This window comes from Ochotona princeps, chromosome 8 (assembly GCF_030435755.1).
Source record: "Ochotona princeps isolate mOchPri1 chromosome 8, mOchPri1.hap1, whole genome shotgun sequence".
NCBI classification, from domain to species: domain Eukaryota; kingdom Metazoa; phylum Chordata; class Mammalia; order Lagomorpha; family Ochotonidae; genus Ochotona; species Ochotona princeps.
Genome location: NC_080839.1, coordinates 9,826,179 through 9,853,486, shown reverse-complemented (window position 1 = coordinate 9,853,486; position 27,308 = coordinate 9,826,179). Strand labels below are relative to the sequence as shown.

Here is a 27,308-nt window from a genome sequence, read left to right as displayed (position 1 = left end):
AACTTCTTTACTCTTTACAGATGGTCATCTGACGGAATAGTTTCTCTAATCATAGATTTTGAAAACATCCTTACTGGCCAATGGAAAGGACCTGATTTGCTCTTAACTTTTGGAGGAGAGAATGCTTTCATTTTTCTCACAGGGCTTGGACTTGCTGACTCGGATTCCAGATCGATTAACTCGATAATTTTGTCCATTTTACATTTCTACCCCTCTGTCATTTCGCAGCAGCAAGCATCCTCTACAGAAGTTCCTCCTCCTGCCCAGCAACTTCAGGGTTAAATTCTCTTCTCCCCAGCAGTTACACTCGCTCCCGACCCCCTCCTGCTGCTCTTTGTTAGGATACTCATCCCACAAGTGCAGTTTCTCCAGGACCTTTTACTTTTTTTTCCCTTTGTCAAGCCTCAAACACCCAACCGTTTTTAGCACAAAGCGACAGGATAGGAGATAAACTGGGCCCACAGAAAAATATCTAGCGTCTTGTCCTTTATAAATAATGTTTGTACAAAATTAACATCTCATAACTCTATTGAATTTTTACCTTGAATTTTTGCATCTTAAGAATATGACTCTTAAGCTAGTGTTTAAGGCATTGCTTTAAAAGTGTAACATTTACACCAAATATAGACTGTTATAAAAGTAACATCTAATTCACTGTTAAAATTTTTCCAGGTATGGGATGCACCATGTACTTTTATCTGCTATTTAGATAAAGAATAAATTCAAGTATACAAATGTGTTCTTGATGAAAAGGTTGTAGAGGAAAGTTCTTGGATAAAAGAAAAAGGGCATGGCTTGTAAAATATTCTGTCCTATAGGAGAATGGCTATGTTAGACTGAAGCACTGAAGAGGACAAAATATTTACAAGATAAAGTTTGTTGAAGAAAGAATGAGAAAGCCATGGAGGTTGTGCAAGGAATACATCCTGTATGATTTATATTCAATATAATTAATCATATTCTCTACACACTGTTTGCAGCATTTTCTAAAATATTCATCCTTGATGCATGGAATCTGATCATCTATTATAGCAACAAAGTTTTAAAATCACATGGTATTATAACATCTTCTCTTAAACATTTTTATCTACCTAATGATTAAATTTTTCTAGTTAGCTCCGGCGAACTCCAGACCTAACTTTGCTGAAGTGTCTCAGAATATGATAAGATTCTATCACCAAGCTTGGTTTATAAAGGTGCCTTAGTAAATCCTAAATTTGTCTGACATGATCTCTCATGCACTTTGCAACTTTTTGGAGGCCTCAGTCAGAGGATAGTGGTCATCCTGTGTTTTAGAGCCTGGCTCGGTAGTCTGGGGAGGCCACCGTGATGATTAACACGGCCCCACTGCCAATCCTGGCTTCCTGGCTCACAGGATCTACACTGACCTCTACCAATAAACAGGTATCTCATCATCCAAATTTGCTTGTTTTGAGTACTCATCTGGGACTCAAGAGGGTTGGATATAACATGACTTCTTGAGTCAGGGTCCATACAAGACATCGTTATGGCCCGTTAGATTTTTAAAATTGAGTGAGTGTGGTGGCCACCTATGTCTGTCTTTCTGTACGTCTTTTGTCAACATTGTTTGAAATTTTACTTATAGTCCTCTATAGTATGTTAAAAAATGTGTGTGTGTGTGTGTTTGCTGTTTGGCTTCAGTGTTCCTTGATACCACATGAAATATAGATATACAGTAGATCTTAGTTTTATGCTGGTTTTTTAGTTGTTATTATATTGTTTGTGTTTATCGGTTAGGAAATGCTATACTTTTATTTGATTTTTGAAGTTTTTGTTACAGAAATATTATTTGAAAAAGCAGATGTATATGACTGACATATTCCCTTGTCATCTTGGTAAGATCTTACTCATAATCCATTTTGTATTCTCCTCTATCTATACTTGTAAACCATCTGAACAACCATGGCAGACTCATGTTGCTACAAAAACAGTCATCTTCCGACGTTTGAGCTCCATGCTTTGAGCCACTCGCAGAGAACTGCGCATCCTTCTACTCAATAATATAAAAAGGGGAGATGCTGGGGTCTGTGCAGTAGGTGTGGATGACATAAAGGTGTGAAGAAATCAGCTCCCCTGTGTGGCAAGGCCACAGTGGGAACACTTGGGAGAAGACTTAAGGAGAGCCAATAACCAATGGCCTCTTCCCCCAGGGACAGGATAGCTCATTTGCTGATCTTACCCAGCTGCCATAGTTTATTTCCAGTTTAAAAGCCTTCAAAATGTCCCACTTGGTTTCTGATCATGGTAACAAAAGCACCATAGAGTTTTATCTTTTTGTTAATAATGCTGGTTAGGTAGGGATTCAATTAACTTGTGGAACAGATTGCTTTTTTTCAGAAAATTGGAAAATAATCGAGCACCCCCTGGCTGTGGTGATGTGCGTGCCCACCTATTTTTCCAGACCAGCGGCAGTTAAAGAAGACCTGTCAGTCCTCCTGTGACCAGAGCACGACTTCGGGGTTACCGCTGCCGTTGTGACAGCAATAGCTACAGCTGCCGCTACTGACGCCATGGCCATTGTGGCCCTAATGACTGCTGTATTGTTTAACCAACATGTTTGGACTGGCTTGCTAATTATGAACTTATGAGTGAACTTGATCTAAGAACAGGTGGACATATTATCTGAGGAACTCTCAGTTTCCAACTTGCAGCTAATTTATGGAGAAGCTTTTTGGTTTATTTGTATGGGAGTTGGAATGTTCTGTTTGATAATTTATACACTGACTGCTTGGGAAAGATTGTAACCATCTATGCCACCCGAGCTGAAGTTGTGACCCTTCAAGATTTTACCGAATGGATCTGGGACACCTTCTCCTATTTTAAGGAGTGGGTTGGAGTAGGAATGTTTGCAATTTTTTGCCTCGGAGGTATAGTCTTGGCTCTGTTTTTGGTCTGTAGGATTCGGCGAAGTGTCAGGCGGGACAAGGTGGCCATCGTTCGAGCCTTGGCAGCTATGGAGGCAGGCGCTTCCCCCCAGGCCTGGATCAGTTTGCTCAGAGGAGAATGATGAGACCCTACCTGATGCCCTTGCACTCGGAGGCTTTTGAGCCATTGCACCCGATAGGGATCAGTAGTCTCAAGTCCCTCGATACTGGTTCTCACCTATGCGGTAGCCAGGGCTGGTAGTCAAAGACGGGCAACCTCTGACCCAGTCAGGTACCAACCTAAGACAGGAGTTAGGCCTTGTCATCTGCCTAAGCTTCCCATGACGGGTAAGGACCTGACGAGAGGTCGGATGACCTAAGACAGGCACAGTCACTGAGCCATACCTTTGCTGTATCATAGAAAAAATAAAAGGGGGAATTGCAGAGCGCAGTCAGTCGCCATTACAAGATGGCGACAGGCACAGAGTAAACAACTCTGCCCTGACGTAGCTTCCTGCCCTAGTTTGCCCGGCAACAGCAGCGACCTATCCCAATCTGACAAGTAAGCACTCACTGTCCTATCACGACCGGTCACTGAGCCACAGACACGCCTCTCATGGAGGTGTATATAAGCCATCCGCTTTGCTCTCCCTGCGCCCCCCACTGCCATCTTTCCCTCAATCAAGCGGCGCTCCAATAAAGTGTGATCAGAGAAGGACTTCGGTGTCTGCGTTTTATTCCCTGCTGGCCAGGGGCGCGCTACAGACGTGGTGGGCAGGCTGTGTGTAATTCACTCTTGGCTTCTCTGCTGATTTTCTAGACACCCATTAATTTTTTATGTGTTCAACCATCATGAATTTTCCATCCTAAGAACAGATCCTGAATTTACATTCATATTGCTTCTTACTATTTCACTCCCAACAGGGGAGGTAGTAGCTCTTTTCCTGTTCAGAGATGTCCCAGCTCAGCTGTTTCTGGAAGCCTCCTGAGCTGTTCTGGCTTAGGGTGGGACCTGCTGGGTGGGGCTTTCGATTGGCTTAAGGCATAAGTGAAGTCAGCAGAAGGTTTATGTGGCCCAGGACGGCCCTAAGTGGACTAGTCTGAGAGCAAGGAACAAGTCTGATTGCAGAGCAGCAGAATGTGCTCAGGTGGGAAGCAAACCCAAGGGCCTTCCACAACTGTTGCTGACTACTAAGGGCTCCTCAATGCATGCTAGCGCAACCACAGGGCAAGTTGCTGCTTGAGTACATCAGGCAAGAAGCAACAATGAAGTACTGATGCTCTAGCATAGTGGCTAGTCACTGCTTGTGGGGCCAATTTGAGTGCCAGCTGCTCTACTTCCAGTTCAGCTTGCTACAAATTCACCTGGGAAAGTAACAGGAAATGATCCAAACACTGAAGTCTTTGGGCCCCTGTACCCACGTGTGAATATCAGATGAAGCTCTTGGCTCCTGGCTTTGTGTTGGTCCAACTCCAGCTGGATAGCCATTTGGGGAATGAACCAGTGGACGGAAGCGCTGTCTCTGGCTCTTCCTCTTTATCTCAGCAACTCTGCTTTCAAATAAATAAAATAATTTTTTTTAGATTTATTTATTTTCACTGGAAAGTAAGATATGCACAGAGGAGGAGAGACAGAGAGGAAGATCTTCCATCTGCTGATTCACTCCCCAAGCGGCTGCAATGGCCAGAGCTGAGTCAATCCAAAGTCAGGAGCCAGGAGCTTCTTCTGGGTCTTCCATGCAGATGCAGGGTCCCAAGCCTTTGGACTGTCCTCAACTGCTTTCCCAGGCCACAAGCAGGGAAGTGGATGGGAAACAGAGCCGCTGGGATATGAACTGGCACTCATATGGGGTCCCAGTGTGTTCAAGGCGAGGACTTTAATTACCGGGCCCAATCTCTTCTCTTCTCCTCTCCCCTCATCCCTTCTCTCCTCTTCTCTCTTTCCTCTTCTCCCCTCTCCTCTCCTCTCTTTTCTCCTCTTTTCTTTCTTTCTTCTTTCTTTCTTTTTTGTTTAAAGAAGGGACAGTTGGGAAAGGGCAGTGTTTGAACAAGACTCATCTGGAATAAGTGGTAATAATCAGAGAAACGGTAAAGTACTTTGCCTAGGATTAAAAAAAAAAGCCTCAGCAACTGAACTAAGTACTAAGGGCCTCATTTTATTGACATATATTGCTTTTATGGTAGACCAGCATTTATTTTTATAGCTTAGTTAATGGACTTCTAGAAATAAAAGCCAAATACAGACAGCAACATTTACTGCTCATGTAACATTAGGAAATCTCTAACAGCCTTTCTCCTTTCTCTTGCTTCTTTATCCCATCCTTCCTTCCTTCCTTCTCCCATTTTTTCCTTTCTTTCATCCGTCTGTCTCCATGTTCTTCCTTCCATGTTTTTTTACCAAGCATTTTGCTAGATATTGCAAATAAAGAGCCAAAAGATAGACACCCTGCCTTCATAGTGTGGCGCCATGAAGGTTCTGCACAGGCAATGCCCTGCAGTGTGGGAAGGGGCCCTATGAAGCTCCAAATCAAGTGTAAAAGTGGGTCCTTCACCCAGATGGTGGGCCAGAGACCAGTCAAGGAAGGTTGGATCTGGAGTGTGGGTCGAAGGGTGAGGCCAGAGTAAGTTTTGAAAGCTACTTAGAGCCGAATGGGATGTGGGACAGACCGGACTACTGTTACACATACTGGCAAACCAGGATAGGGGGCAGACCTGGTGGGAGTTATTGCGGGTCACTCCAACTAGGCTGCAGTTCCCACTGGTTTATGCGAGGGCTGAGTATGTGCTGGGCAGAACCAGACTGGACTGCAACACCCATTGGTTCCAGTGGAAGTTTGGGCTGAAAACAGAACCAACCCAGCGATCGCAACCACCAGCTGATCAGGGCAATGGACTGTGCCAGGCCCTGTACTTTCTAGACATACAAGAATCTGGTCTGAGAACACCTCAGACAAAGTTTCTTTGGAGATCACCCCAATTGAAATGTTGGACTTAGAACCCCAACCAAGAAAAGACAGAAGACAGAACAGGTCAATCAACCATCTCAGCTATATGTTGGCAGCGAAATACAGGGCAAATGGAGACTCTATGATGGACTATGTCAATCAGGGGATTCTTCAAAGACCTCATCGTGCTTGGAGTGGCAAGATTGGCAGCGATTCATAACTGGTGAACCATTGGAGCAAGAACCTCGGAGCATGCCCTACATCTGGGACCTGTGATGGGTAGGAAATTGGGTGGGCCTTCTCCCTTAATACCCCCCTTTAAACATGAAGGAAACAATATGGAAATAATAGCCTTACCCACTTTTCTATAGCCCTTGAACCATTTTTACCCTAATTAATTATGTAAAGATTATAAAAAATATAATTAAAAAAAGATTAAAAAAAAAAAAAGAAAGCTACTTAGGAATCAGACAAGTGAAGCTGGGGAGGATGGTCTAGGGATTAGGAAGAAGGTATACCGAGGCCCTCTTGGATGGCTTGCCCAAGGGACTCCAAGGAGGCTCAGAGTAATTGAAGAACCCTGTAGGGCTAGGTGCAATGGCTCAATTGCTAATCCTCTCCTGCAAGGGCTGGGATCCCATGAGGTTGCCAGCTTGTGTCCCTGTTGTTCCACTTTCCATCCGTCTCCCTGCTTGTGACCTGGGAAAGCAGTCAAGGATGGCCCAAAGCCTCGGGACCCTGTACCTTCATGGGAGACCCCGAGGAGGCTCCTGGCTCTTGGCCTCGGATCAGCACAGTTCTAGTCGTTATGGCTATTTAGGGAGTGAACCAGCAGAAGGAGGATCTTTCTCCTTGTCTTTCCTTCTTTTTGTAAAATCTGTCTTTCCAATAAAAATTAAATTTTTAAAAAGATTTATTTATTTTTATCACAAAGGGAGATATACAGAGCGGGGGAGATATACAGAGCGGAGGAGAGACAGAGAGGAAGATCTTCCATCTGATGATTCACTCCCCAAGTGACCGCAATGGCCGGTGCTGTGCCAATCCGAAGCCAGGATCCAGGAGCTCTTCCAGGTCTCCCACGTGGGTGCAGGGTTGCAAGGCTTTGGGCTGTCCTCAATTGCTTTCCCAGGCCATAAGCAGGGAGCTGGATGGGAAATGGGGCCACTGGGATTAGGACCAGCACCCATATGGGATACTGGCATGTTCACGGCGAGGAGTTTAGTTGCTAGGCCATGGTGCCAGGTCCCCAAAATAATTTTTTTTAAAAGGGGAAGAACTTGGAGAACTCTAGCTGGAGGCAACTGCCTAGGTTGCCATTTACCTAGGCAAGTGTTACGCTGCTGGGAGAAAAGTAGCCAATGGCTGGCAGGCACTCTGGGCCTGGCTAATGCCAAATTTTTGTGAGCTATACCAATGTGCCATAATAGTTGCCTATTCCATTTTTTCTTTAAAGATACGTAGGAAAGTAAGGGAACGCTAGGTCAGGACATGCCACCTCAACCCCAGTTAGGGAAGGTGCTCAATATTATCCAGGGAAGGAGGTCTAGGGATTTGCTGGAGTTGGAATGGCTAAAGGCATGTTTGACAGGCAAAGAGTGACTTAAGGGGGCTTCCATAGACTAGGCCACTGGACTTGCAGGTAGGCAAGGGATTGTGATGAAGTGCGTTGGAGGGGAGAAACCAGAGGGTATGTCTGAGTCAGGCCAAGACACCCACCCATGTGGGAGACTGGGCTGGGTTAAGTATCGTCGCAGGCAAAAGCTGTGGCTGGGGGACAAGCTTGGCTGGGTTAGGCTAAGGTACCCACCCATGAGTGCTGGAGTAGAGGGTGGGCCATATCAGACTGGGCCACAACATCCACCAGAATATGACAGAACTGGACCCTGGGAAGATTTTGTAAGGGATTTGTGGGCTCTCCTCTGTGGGACTGCAGTACCTGCTCGTTTATCCACAGCTGGAGGGTGGTGATGGCACATAATACAACTTACCTGACACTTGTGGAAACCAGGGCTGGGAAGAGGCCAGGCTGAGCCAGGTTATAGCCCTTGCCAGCACATGCAAAGGCTAGGACTGAGGGCAGACCATGTTAAGCAGGGTATAGCACCTACCAGCATGTATGGAATCCAGGGCTGGGATTGGGATTGGTGAGGAACTTGAGAAACTTCCCTGTTAGGCCTCAGCTGCCACTGTGGAACATAATAGTTTGGCAAGATCTGGAGGCAGGCTCGGCTGGGCCAGACCTTAGCATCTGCTGGCATGCATGACAGCCAGGACAGGGTGTGAGCAATGCCTAGATGGGCTAAGCTGCAACATCCACCAGTGGAGCTGTGACTATGGGTGGGCTATGCTAGGCTGGGTTGAAGCACCTGCCATCACTTGTAAGACCTGGGGCTGGGAGTAGGCCTGGCAGAGAAATTTCAGGGACTCTCTTGCTGGGCCCCTACTTCCATTGGAGAGCATGAGAGCTAGGACTGGGGGTGGGTTCCAGGCAGGGCTGCAGCACCTGTCAGCTAGCATGTGGGCTGGATCTGGGAGCAGCTCAGGCTGGGTTAGGCTGCTGCGTCCACTGACATGAGAGAGAGAGAGCCAGAATCGGTGTGGGCCAACCAGGCTGAGTAGTAACACCTGCTGGCAAATGCCAGGACTGGGTGCAAGTCATGTCTAGCTGGATTGCAGTACCCCCCGGCAGTTGCAAGACCGGACTGGAAATGGGCCTGATAGGGAAACTGTGGGCACTCCCCTGCTGGGCTGCAGTTTCTGTTGGTGAGCATGAGAACCAAGGTGTTAAATTAGCAGTAATTCATTCCACAGCCAGGGGACAGCAGTTTCCTTCTGATCTGTGGCTCAGCTTACTGTGATTTCAGTTACTAAAGATTAATTGTGGTACAGACACATTAAAGGGAGAATTCCAGAAATAATTCCTAAATTTTTTTTTTAAAGATTTGTTCTTGTTTAATATTGGAAAGGCAGAGGGCGAGAGGAACAGAGAGTGTGTGCAAGTGTTCTACCACTCTCTCTTTGTTGACATTTTCTCATCCTTCTGGGAGATATCTTGGGTAGGACGAGCAGTAGGACCTTGAGAAATGCTTAAAGATGCTTTCTCTTGCAAGTGGCCCCATTTGATCCCCAGGAGGATGTGTCTTTGATTCAAACACAAGAGAAGAATTATAACTATCTCCTAAGCATAGCCCCTTCTTACCTGTAAGAGTAAGAAAACACCATGCTCTCTCAACTGAAGAAACACAGGACAAGCGTTCTCCATGTCCCCTTTCCTTAAATCTGACGTTATACTCCATCACCCTGCAGTGAGAGTGGGGCTCTTAGTGCATGATCCTTCTTAAGTTCATCCCATCACCTCCTTTTAATACCCATTAGTGAAATACAGTACACATGCCAAGAAGTGTAGAGACACGTTGTTGGACCTCTGATCACACACTATAACCAACATCCAAATGAACAACAGTTACGGGTACCCCAAGAGTCCTCACCGTACCTCTAATTTTTTTACATGCACATCAGAAGAGTCTACTGTCATTTAGAGTATATGATCCAGTGAAGCAATACTGATAATCATAAACCAAACAGCATAATTTTATACTAATATAGTCCTTGGTCCTGTGAAGCCATAGTAGAGCTTTCAACTAAGATTCACACCTGTCCTTACCCTGGGAACCTGTTCCCGACTGCTCTCAGCATCTGCCTTACAAAGCTTTAGTAGAGCAACTCTGGGCTCTACCAGTTCTTACAGCCATTGTTTTTAAAGATTTATTTCATTTTTATTGGAAAGCCAGATATACAGAGAGGAGGAAAGAGAGGAAGATCTTGTATCGAATAATTCACTCTCCAACTGGTCTCAACAACCAGAGCTGTGCCAATGCAAAGCCAGGAACCAGAAGCCTCTTCCGGCCCTCCCACATGGTTCAGGGTTCCAAGGCTTTGGGCCATCTTCAACTGCTTTCCCAGGCAACGGGTAGGGAGCTGAATGGGAAGCAGCGCCGATGGGATTAGAAGCGGTGGCCATAAGGGATACAGGTGCATGTAAGGCGAGGATTTTAGCCACGAGGCTAATATTCCGGGCCCCTTTTCCAGTCATTTTTAATGCTGTCTCCTTATCTGTATTTTTCCACACCAGAATTCCTTGGCTCAGCCCTTTGACTTACTCTCTCATATACTTCAATGCTTCTAGTCATTTACAGAGAATTTTATTTCAATCACCAACTTTTTCATTTCTGAGATCTCTAGCACATTCCTCTTTATGGGGAACAGTCTCATTTTATTACTTTCTGGAGAGTCTAATTACACAGTGCCAAATGCTTGCTCTGTTTGCCCTATTAACTCTGCTTCTCTGGATGTAAAACCCTATCATTTGTTGGGGTTGATGACTCTCTTTTATGGCTGTTTTTTGAGAGTCAGATATACAGAGAGGAAGAAAGACATTGATTCACTCCCCAAATAACTGTAATGGCCATAGCTGTGCCCATCAGAAGCCAGGAGCCAGGAGCTTCCTCAAGGTCCCCCACACAGATGCAGGGTCCCAAGGCTTTGGGCCATCCTCAATTGTTTTCCCAGGGCATAAGCAGGGAGCTGGATGGGAAGTGGCCTGCCAGGACAAGAATCAGCACTCCTATGAGATTTTGGGGTATGCAAGGTGAGGCCTTTAGCCACTAGGCTATGGCACCAGGTCCCTTTCTGGCTTTTTAAAAAAAAGTATTTAAAACTTGACTGTTTCTACCCTGCCTGACAATGCTCTCTCCATTTCCTGAGTGTGAACTTGAGGAGACAAAAGGCACCCATCCGTCTCTTGGGTGTTGCCAGGACACCTCTAAATTTCTCTGCTTCATTCCTCTGAGCCCTTGCTCCACACTAGGGAGACCTTCAGCTTGCTTGCCAGCTTCCTGGCCTGAGGTTGGAGAGGCACCTGCTTCTGCATTGCAGTCCAAGTGATTTCCCCCTGGAGGAATTCCTGGTTTTCCTGACCTTCCAGCTCACTGCATCCCGGAGCAGCCATGACTTAGCCAATTCCCTATCACTGTCCCAGGAGGCTTCAGACTGGGTAAATGACATGCAATAGACATTTCATTGGACTCAGTTCTGGGAGCAGAGAAGTTCAAGATCAAGGGGTTGTATGAGGAGGGCGGGTCATCTGGCTGCATCCTAACATGTAGAATGTTATCATGTGGTGAGGGACAGAGAGAGAGAGAGAGAGAAACCTAAACTTAGAAATTGTTATCAGGAACCTATTAAAAGTTGATCATGTTAATCCACTTATCTTTTTTTTTTTTTTGAAGATTTGTTTATGTGAAAGTCCAAATTACAGAGAGAAAGATGGACCCACTATCTGTCAGTCCACTCCCCATGACTGCAGTGGCTGGGACTAGACTAGGCTGAATCAGGACGCCAGGAGCTTCTTCCAGGTCTCCCACATGGGTGGGAGGGTTCCAAGCATCTGTGCCATTCTGCTGCTTCTCCCAGGCCGTCAACAGGGAGCTGGAGCAGGTCAGAACAGCCAGAATATGAAATGGCATTCAAATGGGGTATTGGCATGTCAAGCAGATTTCCCCCCTACGTTACAGTGTTAGTTTCTAATTCGTTTATGAGGGGCAGATCTCGCAAGACTGAAACACCTCGCTATGTCCCACCCGCTAACACTATTGCATTAGACATTGGGTTTCTGCTGTATTTGTGTTAGGATGGGAAATCCTCCTGGTTCTGCACACCCTGTGACCCCTGGTTTTCTGCTTCATGATAATCCAGGATTCTACCATCTCTCAGAGATGCCTCAACTGTCCAAGATCTTTCTTTAAAAAGATTTGTTTGTTCACATACCTGCTTGCTTTTGTGAAAAGCAGAGTAATGGGAGAGGACAGTGGCAGAGATCTTAAATTGATAGGTGCACACCTTTTTTTAAAGATTTATATTATTTCTATTTGAAAGTTAGATATACAGATAAAAAGATCTTCTGTCCGATGATTTACTTCCCAAGCATGGCTGGAGCTGAGCCAATCTGAAGCCAGGATCCAGGAGCCTCTTCTGGGTCTCCCACGCGGGTGCAGGATCCCAGGCTTTGGGCTGTCCTCCACTGCTTTCCCAGGCCACAAGAAGGGAGCTGGACGGGAAGCGGGGCTAGATGGGATTAGAACCTGCACCCATATGGGATCCTGGCATATGCAAGACTAGGACTTTAGCCTCTAGGCTACCGCACTGGGCCCGGTGGTACACTCTTCAAGCAGCTGCAGAAACCAAGGCTGTGTCAGGACAAAACTAGGAGCCAGAAACTCCATCCTGACCACCCACTTGGAAGGCAAGGACCCAAGCACCCAGGCCGTCTTCTGCTGCCTCACCACTACATTAGCAGGAAGCTGGATTGAAAGCAGAGCAGCTCAGCCCCCAACTGGTCTCCAGGATGGGATGCTGCTGTTGCCGGGACACCACACCCTCCCAGGCCTTTGAGGGCAACTCTTGTCTTTAGAACAGTCATAGCTTCATTATTATGATTGCTGCTGTTTCTCTGTGGCCACCTTTATCCTCTCTGTTGTCAAATGTCATCAAGTCCTCCAGCTTGCCATGGCAGAATCTCCATGAAAGGCTTTGGTCAATAAGCTTACAAGATGGCTGTCTGCCTGACTGTCTGTTATGTTTCTCTTGTTTCTCTGCTGGCCTAGCTCATTATCTGATCACCTTGATCTTTCCATTTTATTTTGCTGAGCAATCTTGCTGCTACTTTACCCTCCCTCTTCCAGATGGATCAGTCAGTGCATGAACTGGCACCTATATGGAATACTGCCATTGCAGGTGGCAGCTTTACCCACAATGATCCAAGGATGCAGCATTTTCAAGGTGTGACAAGTATTTGGAAAATCTTGGATGAGCCTGAACTTGTTCTACATGAATCAGCCACAGAAAGAGAACGATAAAGGGTCAGTCTAGTAGGAGAGGAGAGACAGACTTCTGCAACCCTGGCTTTTGCCTGGCACATCCCCTGTTGTTGCCGGCACTTCGGGGAGTAAACTGGTGGAAGGACAATCTCCCCGTCTATCTTTTTCTATCTTTCAAGTCAAATGAAAATAAGAATAGAAATCAGGCAGATCTAAAGATACTCAACGGTGCTGCTTGTCCTTCATTCCTTCCACATGTCCCTGCAAGGATCAGTGGTACCTGGCAGTCAGCAGGTGTCTCCTTCTATCACCATAAGTTTCAGGGAAACAGGCCTGGGCCCTACAGAGGAGAGGAATGGACAAGGGTTGGTGCACACTCTGTCATCGTTCTTGGCCAGTTGCAAGCTGATCCCTGTGGCTAGAGAGGAACCAAGATAATAAGAACACAATACTGTCCATGTATTGCTCTCTTCCTAGTGTTCTAGAACCATCTGGAAGCCAATGAATGAGGTGGAGGAGACGTGTGAGAACCACACCACTGCTGCTCCCCTTAGCTCTACAACCATGCAAAATTGTGCAACCCTTCACCCACAAACAAGGTAGGGTGGCCTCAGCCTTGGGCCCAGGTGTTGTGAGGACTCCATGAGCAGCCAGAGCGTGAACAGGTGCATTATAGGAAATGCCAGTGTGGGAAGGGTCTGTAGGGAACATCTCACCCAACTACCCAAACTTCTAGATCATAGCCCATGGAAGTTAATACACTTGTTCAAGGTTACAGGTGTTATTTAGTGACACAGTTTCCTTGAATTCAGATTCCTCAGCTGGACTTGTTTAGCAATTTCTAAAACTTTCTTGATGAATAAATTTAAGATGCTGAAAAACCCATATTTGTATTTTTTCAATTTTTTGTTGTTGTCTGAATTGCCTCTTGCTGAATACTGGGTTTGAAGCTACTATTTTCATACCCAAGCAAAACAGAGTAAAACAAACAACCTATTCAAGATGATTTACAAATTGAAGGCACCTAATAATAATACCTTGCATTTCTGGAGAGTTTTTATCTGTCCAGCACTTCCCAAACAATAGTTAATGAATTCTCCAACTCCCCTCAGGAATAGAAACACATACATTGTTTCAGGCATCTGGGAACTTCATTTACATGAACTAAAGAAAAAGATATTAGGAGGAGTCATATCACTAAATCACAATTACAATCTCAATCCCAAGATAAACACATTGATCACCACCGGTGCACCCATTGGGGTGATTCTCCTCTGGTTCCCATGCATTGGCATAGGGAGACCTGACTGGGGGGGATTCACACAGTCAGCCTTCTCTGGGGGCAGGGTCACATTTCACCAGAAACAAGTTCAGATCAATGAGTTGTAAGGCACAAGTGATGGTCAGATATGACTGTGAGCGCCTGCCCTCCTACGTGCCTCCTCTTCAGCTGACTGGGGCAAGACAGGGTGGTATCATGCATAGGTCAGGGACGTCCTGTGTGAGGGATGCATTATAGGCTGTTTATGAAGAACCTGGAGCTGGACGTCAGCAGCTTTAAGTCCCTGAGGGAGGAGACCCATCTTCCCCAGCAGTCTGACAGTCACACTCCCTGCCTGCCGCTCACATCATCTCCCCTGCCTATGCACACAGCTCCTTGGACACTTTCTGTGAGTCCTGTCTCAGGACGTTCAGTGTGCTGCGCTGACACCAGCCACCCAGTGAGCTATCAAGTGCCACCTTTGAAACCTGTCCCAGGTTAAACATCTGCTCCCTTAGGGACACAGGGATGAAGTGTAGCCCCAACCTCTTGGTCAGCAGGCTCAGTCAGAATCAGTGTGATGGGAAGGACTCTACCCATCAGCTTCTCCCTTCCATGGCTCAGGCTGCCCAGCTCAGGCTCTGGCCTCTGAACTGACTTGCATTAGAAGCCACAGCTCAGTCCAAGCAACTTCCAACCAGATTCCCTTGCAGTTGGATCAGCTTCTGTGTCCCAACGTTAATTACTAGCTTCTAACCTTGTTCTGAGGTGGGTCCCTGATTCATAACCAGGGTAAGGAGTTCTGTGTTGACTAACAGTGGGTTAGAGACATCTAAATGGCTGTTTCCTTTTTCCCCCACATAGACAAAAAGAGAGATTATTCAACTTTTATTCAACATAATGCTAGCTAGAGCAATTAGGCAAGGGCAAAAAACTAAAGAGCATCCAGATTGGAAAGGAGAAGACAAATTGTCATGGTTTGCAAAGGATATATATTCCACATTCCTGGAAATGGAAAAGAGACATCACTGGAACCACATGATGTCTCAGGACTGACTGTGGGAAGACAAGGATAGGTGCATGTTCATCCTGGCCCTGTTGGCTGTGAATGTGACACTGGGTAACCAGCTGTTGGACTCCCACATGCACATCAAGCTGGCTGACTTTGGCCTCAGCTACCAGCTGACCTGGGAGAAAGTTTTGTGGGACCCCTGAATATGCTACTGAAGAACCTGGATGTTTTCTGCCTTTTGTGATTCTGCCTTAATGGCTTGTTGGGGGCTGTGTGAACTCCAGGCCTGACAGTCTACGTGACACCCAGCAGGACACCTGGCAGGCTACGTAGGCAGACCACTCCTCAGGAAGGAGGTACCTGGTGTTTGGTAAGATTCACTGCCCTATAGCTCATTGATTTGTACTTTTTGAAAGTTGCTTGCTTCAAACCCACCAATAGAAGCCTGCTAAATCATGACTGTATAATTAATAGCCTAAAATGTATAAGGACTGGGGGGCTTGGGCTCTTGCTCTCTCTCTGGCTCACATTTCCTTCTCTTTTTGCCCTCCCTGAGCAGCCCCGGCTGCGGCTGCCCCTCCCCCAGCCCAGCCATGCTGAGCTGGGGGAGGTGGCTGGGAGACCTAGGTTAAACTGAATAAACCACCTTTATGCCTTAGCTCCGACTTTAGACTTGATGATTATCTGGGGATTTCAAAATCCGGCACAACACTACCCCAGAAGTGTTTCTTCTAGATGGCCATGCCAACTCTAAGAAAAGAGGGGCCAAAGTTCCAGCTCAGCCCTCAGCCATCACCCCCATGGAGAGCCAGGGCCCGCAGGGGTCTGCAGGAGGCTCAATAGGTTTCTCCAATGGGTGTGCAGATCCAGCTGTCCCAGTCCCCAGCCTGGCACTTGTAGCAACAGGAGGGCTCTGTGAACGAGGTGAGCTACTTGAGTTCTTCACGTCCTTCAGCTGACTGCATCCACAGATTAGGCCCTGAATGATGTTTGAATTCCTGTGTGCACTCTAGCAAGGTCCAGTTGTATTAAAGGGCACGTGGATCCCCATTAAAAAAAAAACCTGCCAGAAAGATTGACCTCATACAAGTAGAGAGCAGAGTAATGGTTCCAGAGGCCAGACATTCAGAGACAAAGAAAACGTAATGGACAGTCAGGCAGCCATCTTGTAAGCTTATTGACCAAAGCCTTTCATGGAGATTCTGCCATGGCAAGCTGGAGGACTTGATGACATCTGACAACAGAGAGGATAAAGGTGGCCACAGAGAAACAGCAGCAATCATAATAATGAAGCTATGACTGTTCTAAAGACAAGAGTTGCCCTCAAAGGCCTGGGAGGGTGTGGTGTCCCGGCAACAGCAGCATCCCATCCTGGAGACCAGTTGGGGGCTGAGCTGCTCTGCCTTCAATCCAGCTTCCTGCTAATTAACGGACTGAAGATCTTCCTCAAAGTCTTTCCTGCTCTCTCTGTCTGACTCTCAAAAAAGCAATTAAATAAAAGTCATCAATCCCAACAAGTGATAAGCTTTTACATCCAGAGAAGCAGAGTTAATAGGGCAAACAGAGCAAGCATTTGGCACTGATGTAATTAGACTCTCCAGAAAGTAATAAAATGAGACTGTTCCCCATAAAAAGGAATGTGCTAGAGATCCCAGAAATGAAAAGTTGGTGATTGAACTAAAAATCTATATAAATGACCAGAAGCATTGAATTAGGTAAGAGAGTAAGTGGAAGGGCTGAGCCAAGGAATTCTCTGGAAAAAAGTGGGCAAGGAGACAGCATTAAAAATGGCTGGAACTGGTAGAGCCCAAAGTTGCTCTACTAAAACTTTACAAGGCAGATGCTGAGAGAAGTTGGGAACAGGTTCCCAGGGTAAGGACAGGTGTGAATCTTAGTTGAAAGCTCTACTATGGCTTCACAGGACCAAAGACAAAGCACCCCAGCTAGATGCCTTGTCAAGTGCTGGACTTTGAATATATCCCATTCCCTAGATTTAGGTGTTACCCATCATCTGAGCACAGAATTTTAAAATTGAGATAATTTACATATCATGAAATTCACCCTTAACATATGTAGTTAAGTGGTCTTTAGTGTGGTCTTATTTTTTTCTACCATCACCACTTATCTAAGGCTAGAAATCTTAAGCATCCTCTGAAAGAAACTACACATATCAGCCATCACTCTACATTCTCCCTTCCTTGCAGCTCTTGGATACCAGCAATGGATTTGCACATTTAGGACATTTCATAGAAATGGTATCATACAGAGTCATACAGTATATATTGTATTTTGTGTCTGGCTTCTTGTCCTTAGCAAATGTTTTAAAATTTCATCCATGCAGTAGTCTATATCATTATTGACTTTTTGTTCCACTGCAAGGATGGGTTAGTGACTTTCATTCATTACTATAGATAACATACTTGAGAAGAACTTCTTGGAAAGAAAAGGATTATTTAGCTTACTGTTTCAAGGTTCAGAATTCAAGATCACATGGCCCCACTAACCTGTAATCTGATGGTGACTGGAGATGGCAGAGCTGGTGTGGAACAAACCCCAGGTGAGCCAGGAAGCAGAGAATGAAGCCAGGCCGAACTTGGCTCAGAAAACCAATTCTTTTGCACGAACTGCTATCTGAGAGTATAACCTCATGGACCTAAAGACCTCCCACTGGTTCCATTTCTTAACTACCATCTAGTTTCTACCCTCTCCTTTGTTTAAACATAAAGCTTTAAAGGCTTTTTTTTTTTTCAAGATTTATTTATTTTTTTTTCTTTTGAAAGTCAGATTTTTAGAGAGGAGAGATAGAAAGATCTTTCCTTCACTGGTTCACTGTTCAAGTGGCCACAATGGCTGGGGCTGAGCCAATACAAAGCCAGGAGCCAGGCGCTTCCTCTAGGTCTCCCATGTGAGTTCAGGGTCCCAAGGCTTTGGCCCATCCTCAACTGCTTTCCCAGGCCACAAGCAGGGAGCTATATGGGAAGTGGAGCAGCCAGGACACAAACTGGTACCCATATGGGATCCCAGCATATGCAAGGCAAGGATTTAGCCACTACGCTCTCACATCAGGCTCTAAACATAAGCTTTTTTTAAAAACGGTTTTTATTGGAAAGGTAGAGATACAAGAAGAAAAATTCCTTCATCCACTCACTGGTCCACTCCCCAAATGTCCTCAATGCCCAGAGCTGAACTGATCAAAAGCCGGGAACCAGGGCCCTCTTCCAGAACTCTCTCATGGGTGCAGTCTGTCTTTCACTACTTTTCCAGGCCATAAGCAGGGAGGTGGATCAGAAGTGGAGCAACTAGGACATTAACTGGGGCTCATTAGGGATGCTGGCACTGTAGGCAGAGAACTGGCCTATTATGTTTTGGTGCCAGCCCCAAGTCTCTATCCTTGTGACTTAGATTTAAGTGTCTGATTTGGGGATGCGGGTGGGGAGCCACATCCTTTGAATTTATCCATTTCTCAGTTGATGGACATTTGAGCTGATTCTGCTGTTTGACTAGTACAAGTGATGCTGCCATGAAAATCCATGTCTACATTTTTGCTTGAAAAAAATTTTCACCTACTTTGGTTGCATATGCAGGAGTGGAATTTCTGGGTCATATGGTAACTCTATATTATAAGGAACTACCAAGTTTCCACAGTGCTTATACCGTTTGTATTCCCAACTGCTGGACCAGCTTTCTGCTTGAGGAATGGTCAACTTCCTGGGCACTTCTCAATACAGGCCTAGCTCAAAACCACCCGAGTCTGAATTTTAGCTTATCAGGGGTTATAATTCTCACCTTAGCATTACATATACTAAATTGAGATGACTTAGAGAAAATTAACATGGCACCTATGCAAGAATAATATGAAAATACTCAAACTTATTCCATAATTTTTTAGTCAAATTTTCAAAAGTAAAATAAAAAGAAAAACCCCTAAAGTGGACATGAGAGAAATGTTACGTTACCTTCAAAGAATCTCCAGTTAGACTGACAGCTGATTTCTCATCAGAAACTACAGGTTAGGAGAAAATGGAGACAGTGCAAGCCCTAAAAGAAAACAATAACTGTCAATCCAGATACTGTATCCAACAAAACTCATAAGTAAAGGTAAAATAAAAACCTTTCAAAACATGTTGGACCTTTTCACCCATGTGGGAGAATCAGCATAAGCTCCTGGTCCTGCCTTCAGCCTGGTCCTGGCCTTGCTATTGTGGCCATTTGTGGATGGAGATTCTTTCTGTCTCTCCCTCTTTCTTTAATTATGCCTTTCAAGTAAACAAACTAGCAGCTAAAATAACACCCATTCCTCCAAGACAACAACAGCTCCCAACTACTTCACATCCGAAAGTGAGAGGAGACTCATGAAACAGAGCTCGCAATGGAGACATCTGAGAACTGTGGCTCATCCATTGAGTTGACCACCTGCCATAAAGGCAGCAACAGAGGACACAACAAAGGGCTGGAATTGAAGAGAGGAAAGACTTATGTGTTACGGATCATCCCTTACTGCAGGGTGACTCAGTATAACCACAGATCTAGGGAAGGGGCCGTAAAGGAAGCTTATCTTGTATTTCTACAGTTTGGAGAGCATGTTGGTTTCTCATTGTTGCAGACAGGAAGAGGTTATATTTAGGAGGTAATTATTGCCTTTCTTTTGTACCTGGGTCAAAGACACATGCTCCTGTGGATCAGACATGGTCAACAGAAGAGAAAGCAGCTCTGAGCATGTCTTAGAGTGAAGAGGATCTTCAATCCTGCCCAAAATGCCTCCTGGAGGGATGAGGACATCTCAGCGGAGAGAGGCTGGGAGTCCCACTGGATGCACAGACACTGATAAAACACTGTGTGTTGTTTTACCTGGGCTGCCATAATGAACCAGCATAGGTAGGTGCTTACATAGAAGCAATGTACTGCCTCCTGCTTCTGCAGGCTGTTGAGCAAGATCAAGTGCTAGCAGGATTGGTTCCTTCTGAGAGAAGAACCTGTTCCAGGCTTTTTTCTTTAGTGTACATGTCCACACTCTTACCAACTCTTCGTGTGGTCATTGTCTGTGCCAAACCCACACCGGTGTTCCTTCTGTGTGTTCAAATATTCTTTCATAAGAACATGGATCAGACTGGATTAGTATTCTCCTCAGTGGCCCTGTTTTAACTTAATTCCTTAAAGGTCCACCTGCAAGACCAAGGAGAGATGAAGCTATTTTCTCAGGACCCTTTAAGCACACCTTAAGACAGAATCCAAAGCAGGCAAAGAGATCAATCCCAGATGCTTACACCAGTGATGGGAAAGCCTCCTGCCACATGAGGGGAAGGGGACACCACTGAAGGGACACACAGGCCCAAAGCAAGAAAGTTTTTCCCATTCCTTTGCCAATCATTCAATTTACACACCACTTCTGGTGTCCCTCTGTTTGCCCAAAGTTTTTCTTCTGAGGATTCCTGTCAATGTAGCCAAGAGCTTCACCTTCAAATAGAGTCCAGGGACTGAACAACACATAGGTGGAGTCCTCTGATGGCTAAAATGATAGCTCTGTGGCTAGATGACCAGAAGGCTCTTAGTGATCTGAAGACAGCCTTGAGGTTATGGGATCATCCCTAGATGTTATCAGGGGTCTTGGAACTGGCCTCTCCATGACACTTAAATGGCTGGGTGTGGCAGCAGGAAACAGAATATTCTTAGGGTTCCTTATGGATTAACTCATTCTTCCTGCTCAATGTACACATATCCCTGCAATGAAATAAAACTCACATCTGTGATGATCACAAAAGAATCCATTAGACTCTAGAAAGATCACAGAAAGATATGAACATGTATGAAGCACAGCTGTAAGGTGGTATGGATCAAGGTGGTCAAATCTGTCCACCAAGCACTAGATTTGGTAACCTCGGTCAGACCACCCCAGATGGTATTTTGAGGCAGGAGTACTTGGAGTATCAGGTGCATGCTGGGCATGTAGTATCTAAACAAGAAACACCAGGCTGGGCTAGGATGGGATGGAGTGGGGGCTATTCAAACCTGGACCCAGAAAACTATTGGAACAGTTTTGTCCCTCTATTTATCCCAGGCTTCTGTGGCTAGGAAACTCTTTTGTGGCTGTATCAATAAAAGCTCTTAAGAAAAAGCATCGGGGTAGGCATTTAGTCCAGCAATAAAAATGCTAGGTAAGACCTTCACATTGGGGTGCCTGGGTTGGATAACCAACTCTAGTTCCTAAGTCCAACTTCCTGCTTACATAGACCATGTTCAAGGCTTTGGGTTCCTGCGACTCAGATGGAAGACTCCTACTGAGTTATCGGTCCCTGGCTTCAACACAGTCTCACCCTGGTTGTTGCAGGCAATTGCAGAGTGAATCAGCAGATTCGATTTTTCTCTTTCCTCTCACAAACTAAAAAGAAAAAAAAAAACAGTAAAATGAAGAGATCATTTCAATGCAAAAATTGAAAGCCTAGTTTTCTCATAATTCGCATTTCCCTGAACTTTAAGAAAATTATCTCCTATACATAGCTGGTATCAAACTATCCTGCACCTTAGATGCTTGAGCACAGCAGGAGGCAGCTGAACAGAGTCTAATAGACCTGGTCTGAACCGTGGGTCTTTTGGATAACACTGAGAATGGGCAATGACTCAGCCAATGTTAGAAGGCTCATGATGATCATTTTGTCTTCAAAGACAACCTCATTTGAAAATAGACAAAAGATATTAATACGGACTTCTTCATAGAAGGTATAGAAAGGGCTGACACGTACACTGTTAGTACTCAGGTTAAAGCAAATCAAACCACATTGCAACACCAGTTCATACACACAGGGATGGGTACAACAAGAGAGAGATTGAAGCAACTCTAATAGAACTGCTGCTGGGAAAGTTAAATGGCCCTGCTTCTGTAGAACTGCGCTTGGCAATTCCCCACGAGGTTAAACATGGGGTCACCTTGTGACCCAGCAACTCTACATCTGGGCATATGAACTCAAGAGAACTGGGAAGATATCTTCATGAAATTCACACCGCTATGATCCACAGTAGCCAAAAAGTGGGGCCAATTCAATGTGCATTAATTGACGAATAAACAAACAGAATGTGGTAGAATGAATGCAACAGAACATTATTCAGCCATAGATAAGAATCAAGGGCAGCTACATGCCAGAGATACACCTTAAAAACATGAGGCTAAGAGGCAAGGCAAAAACGGCCAAACCTTTAGAATCCATTTTCAGGACATGTTTAGAATAGGCAAACCCATAGAGGCATAAAGTGGACTTGTGGTTGTGGGGGGATATGGAGAAGGAAGACTGGGGAGAGACTGTCGGTGGGGGGGTTAGGGTTTCTTTAGGGGGTGATAAAAATGAGATTGAATTGCATGGTGGTGAAGGTAGTACCCGTTTGCACATATCCTGGGAACTGCCAGGTCTCACATGTTAAAGGGAGAATTTTATGGTTTCTGAATTACATCTCAATTTCTAAACTTGTACTGAGTCAACGCGGATGCCCATCAGAGAATGTTACATGGACTTTGGTAGATGTTTACACCATAGATGCTGTGCAATTTTCAACGAGGTCAATTTCTACCCAGTGATATCGAAAGATGCTCAAGATGTATTGGGAATGATACATTTCAGAACATGAAATAGCACAATGTGATCCTATTTGTGTTAAACACACACCCCATTATTTCAGACAGACATACTCAACTGATAAGAATCACTTTCTTTTGGGTGCAACTGAATGGGAACACTTATCTATTTGTATTGTGTACATTTTTAAAATGAGAGTTTACGTTTGTATTACCTGTTTGAAGATACATTTTAAAAAAAGGGGGGACCAAGCATTTTGTTAGCTTTTTGCACCGAGTATTTAAATGTATGAAATATGTCACAGGGCAACAGTTTACATTAGTGTACTGCTTCACAATCAACAAAGCTTGGAGGTGCAAAGCAAAACAACCCCCAAAAAACAAAATCAAACCTCCAAAACTCTTGGTTAGGATATTCCAGCCCCTTCAAGGTCATCTCATTTCTCCTCCATTCTAAAGTAGTGTCAACTAGTCCCCATCACACGCCTTTTCAAACAGCAACCCCCTTCTTTCAAATGCTGCCATCCATCCCTTTTCATCGTTTGGATGGGTTGATACTTTTGTAGGGAAAAAGGTAGTTTGTGAGTCATTGGCGCTACTTAAAACAGAATGCTGTAACACAAGCAAAAGGACATTATGCTTAGAAAGAAATTCAAGGAAGACACAGTGGGAGACTTTGGAGACAGTGATTTGAGTTTATTAAGACATTAAAAAAGTAATTTCACTGGTGAGTTAATATTTCCCCTTAAATACAAAAGTGCCTATTCTTACAAATCCTTAAGGCTCATTCTTTTACAATACAGTAAAATGTTTCTCCATTCCAGAAATTATGAGTGTCACATGAAATACAGAAAGAGAAAAATTTCCGAATAGCAAATATGCAGCCAAGAATTTCATCATCTTCACACGTATAAATTTTAGGCTGAGACAACAGATCCTCCTGGACAAATTCTCTGTTATAGATGAGTTCTCAACTTCTTCCTGATATCCTGCCAGAATACTTCACTCCAGAGTAATTCAGAATTTGAATGTGGGCTTTACTTGCTGGAAGATATTAAATATAACTGTGAGGGACCAACATTATATTCATATAAGAGACATGCGAGGACACACCATTATCTGATCGTGAAGCGATATTTAGGAAGTTGCCTGGGGGGCTTGTGACCCTTCTTACAGAAATAAGAGATCTGGCTGCTTAGTGAGAATCAAGTTTCCTGGGACAAAAGTATTCATGAATTTGGGCTGGAGGGACTGACTATTCCTTACTAAAGCTGCTGATCTTCATTAGCAATGATGTCTGTAATGTCCATGCTACTTGGATTAACAGAGTGACTGTCAACACAGATTCTGGACTTATCTCTGTAATAACGTACACACACACTAACAAGAAACTCCAAACACTTAAACACCGAGTAACTGGACAAATGATGAAAACAGAATTGGACCCAACATTTTCAAGGCTACAATATGCATATGCACACAATGTGAACTGCTATACAGATTCGTCCTATTCAAAATCCTCTTCGATTCTTGCAACCATCCCAAGAATGACTTCTGTAGGAGAAGGAGATTAAGGCCCCATCATTTGCTTCTGTGGTTTTTAAAGCTGGGCCATGGAAGAGTCTCGTGGGAAGCAAGCAGGCTTCCACATTGCTGACGGCTTTCCCAAGATGGAGATGCAGATTCTGTAATGATGTCAGCAGTGACACAGTCGGCCTGACATCAGAACACTGACTCAGGGTTGCCAGTTCCAGGAATAGATCTTCAAGATGACAGAGCATACAAAAAATGCTGGATATTTAAGGTTCCTTCACCAGTGGAAGCAAATTTCATGGGAGTGATCTGAATTGTCTACAGAATCCTATAAGCAAGGGAGATACTATTCTGAAGCAGGAGTATTTGTTCCTTCACATCCCTCTTGAGAATAGGTGAAATTCAAGTGTCCAGGAGGTGTTGCTCTTTTTGCTGATGGATTTCATGTTACAGTGCTATAATTTTTTAAACCTAAATGCCCAGGGGCCTAATGGACAAGGTCTTGGGCTCCTGTAGTAAGGACATTAGTATTGATCTGAGGTTAAGTTAGGCTGGATCTTTTAGCATCTCCAGCCGTCTTTCCATCTTCCTGGGGAAAGCCTAAGAAAAGAGATTTCTAGTGAGTACAAAAGGAAGGGGTTCTTCTGAATTTTTCATGATTATTTTGGTTAAGCTCCAAAGCACTGGCTTAGTGTGGAAGACCACACTGGACCTGTGTCTAAACCTCAGTACACATAAGAACTAAAAATGCCAATCCACCGTTTAGGGCTTTGGCTCTAGTGTCAAACAACACACCAACAGCACCAGGTGGATTCTTCAGGCTTTGTCCAGCTATTGGGGTTGTTAAGTCTTGGCTGAGTATTATAAACATCAATGAGGTTTTATGCCACTCTTCCTCTCTCCTGGTCCACTACCAAGCTTCTCCCCATAATTAAGTGATTGTGTTGAGGTAACCACCTAACCCACCAGACAAAAACAAAACCATCAATTTTCTCCAAGGAGGTTTCCTCTTACATGAAACTCATGAGACACACAAGTCCCTTATGTCAGATCTCATTTTGCACGACTAACCTCCCAGAGCATCTGTCCTCCAACAATCCCCACCCATTAGCCGCACACCTACAAAAAATTTCACCAGCAGAGGTACAAGGCTCACATCAAGAGAATGCATATTTGCAGCCAACAAGATCAACCATGAGAGTGTGGGGAAATCACTCTGCAACTGTACTAGAAATTGGGCTCTATGTTTGAAGCCCAGGGTTGAGGAGGCAGGCTAAGTTCTCAGGCAGGGTGGCTGACACTGCAAGCTGGAAGCCAGTGGTGTTTCTTCCCCTTTCCACCTGGATACATCTTGGTCCCCAAATTCCCTAAAGCTAGTGTTGAACAACAACAAAACAAAACGAGGTGAGATTGTGTTGCACTCCTGCAATAGGCATTGGAGAGTTATGCCTGCAACCAGGAAGCAGAGGAGCACACAGGTGATGGGACACCCTGCCCACTCTCTGTTCCTGTCTCCCTCCTATGTCTTGGGGTAGAGGGCAGGGTGCAACCAGGAGGTACTATTTCCATCTTGCATACTTGTATATCCTTGGTGCCTGCATTTACAATGTTGTTCTTTGGCCTCAGATCTTACAGTAATGCGTATTCTCTACTGAGGGTGACAGCGCAGCAGTCATTCCAAAATGTTCATCCCAACTTCATATTTGCTCAACAGGGTGGTTGAGTCATTGAGTTCACATGGAAGAAACTGAAGCATGCCCAGGAACTTTCTTCAAGGCTCAGGTACAGCAGACCAAAGGGAAAGAGGGTCTAGGCATCCAGTTCTTCTGCCCTCCCTAGCCTCAGTGAACTCCCCTATTGAAACTGGGATCCCCGAAGTATCGCCAACCCCCACCCCACACCAATGTTGATAACCCCTGCTAAGAGTTCAGTCATCAGAGCTCATACAGAACTTAGGAGCAAAACACCCAATGAAGCCAAGTCACAAAGAGGAGAGCATTTTGGGGTTAGTTCAACGTCCTGGGAATTTCAAGGGGTTAATAATCAGTCCATTGCATGAAGTTAGAGCCTCAATGTTTCAACCTCACCACTAACCGGGGTCTCAGTGGTAACTGGCCGTGCCACAACAGCTTCTGCAACACGAAGCACATACTCTCTGCTGAGAACAAGGCATGGACACTGGGTGTTTTAGGAGGAAGGTGACAAAGGGGACTCGGTGTTCTTTCAGGTCAAGCACTGCCATCAACACTCCTCAGCGTGCAGAAATTCTCTTCTCGCTTATTTGGGAAACTAGAAATAAAGAGATCACAAATACTGGAAAGAATGAAGCTTTGTTCTAGGGAAAACTGAAAAAGCCCTAGAAAATCAGAAGGAGACTAGAATATCCTGATTATTTTCATGTCCCAACAGCACTGTCTGAAAATACTCCTCACTGGTCCCATGGATGCCATGTCTGGTAGAAGCATTTCTCGATCAGTTTCTACAACTTGGGAAGTACTTCTGAGGGTTCCAACCCACTTCTCAGGCCCCATCAGCAGTTTCTGATGCGTACAGACAGATGCTAGTATTTCTGTTGACTTGCAACTAGGGCCTTGAATTCACTCCTATCTTTGAAAGTGGCTGTAAGAGGTGGATTTTAAAGAGTAATGCACTGGGATTTAATCCCCTGATTCCCATTACTGTTTGAGCTGTTTCAATCCCCTAGCAGCTGACCCCAAACTTACCCTCTGCTGCCTCAGAGTGCCAATTAAATAATAGAAACCAAAACCATGGTCAGCTATAATTAGTTGGAGAACTTGAGTTTTATCATTTTCCTCATGCCAAGCAAATTAACCCCTCTGATGACACACAGAGAATAAATCTGGACAAAGAACACAAATCTCAAATCTGAACATGTCTCATGCTATTCGCCTGGTTGTCATAATACCAAAAAACTGTGTTCTTCTGGGAACAGAGACATGAGAAAACAAACCCTGACTTCAAATAATTGAAAATGTGGATGGTTTCCCTCCCCATAAAAAAGTCTTCCAAGATGCTAGTTGGTCTAGATTTCATAAAAAAAAGTCTTACTTCTTAAAAATAATCATTTGGATACAAACAGGCTTTAGCTGTGAAGTAGTCAAAACTGCCCAAGAAAAATTCTTGTGTGAAGACAGTATTCCACCTCTGGAATACCCAGCTCAGTGGCTCCTGGACCAGGCAAAGCCAGCAGCCCTGTCCTGGCCATCTTCGGA

The 27,308-nt window shown here is 44.8% G+C and overlaps 1 long non-coding RNA gene across 1 annotated transcript in view; it reads left to right on the top strand.

The window, feature by feature from the left end:
* Positions 1-27,308, top strand: part of LOC131480968 (uncharacterized) — a 152,598-nt gene that overhangs the window by 26,887 nt on the left and 98,403 nt on the right. The window lies entirely within an intron of this gene.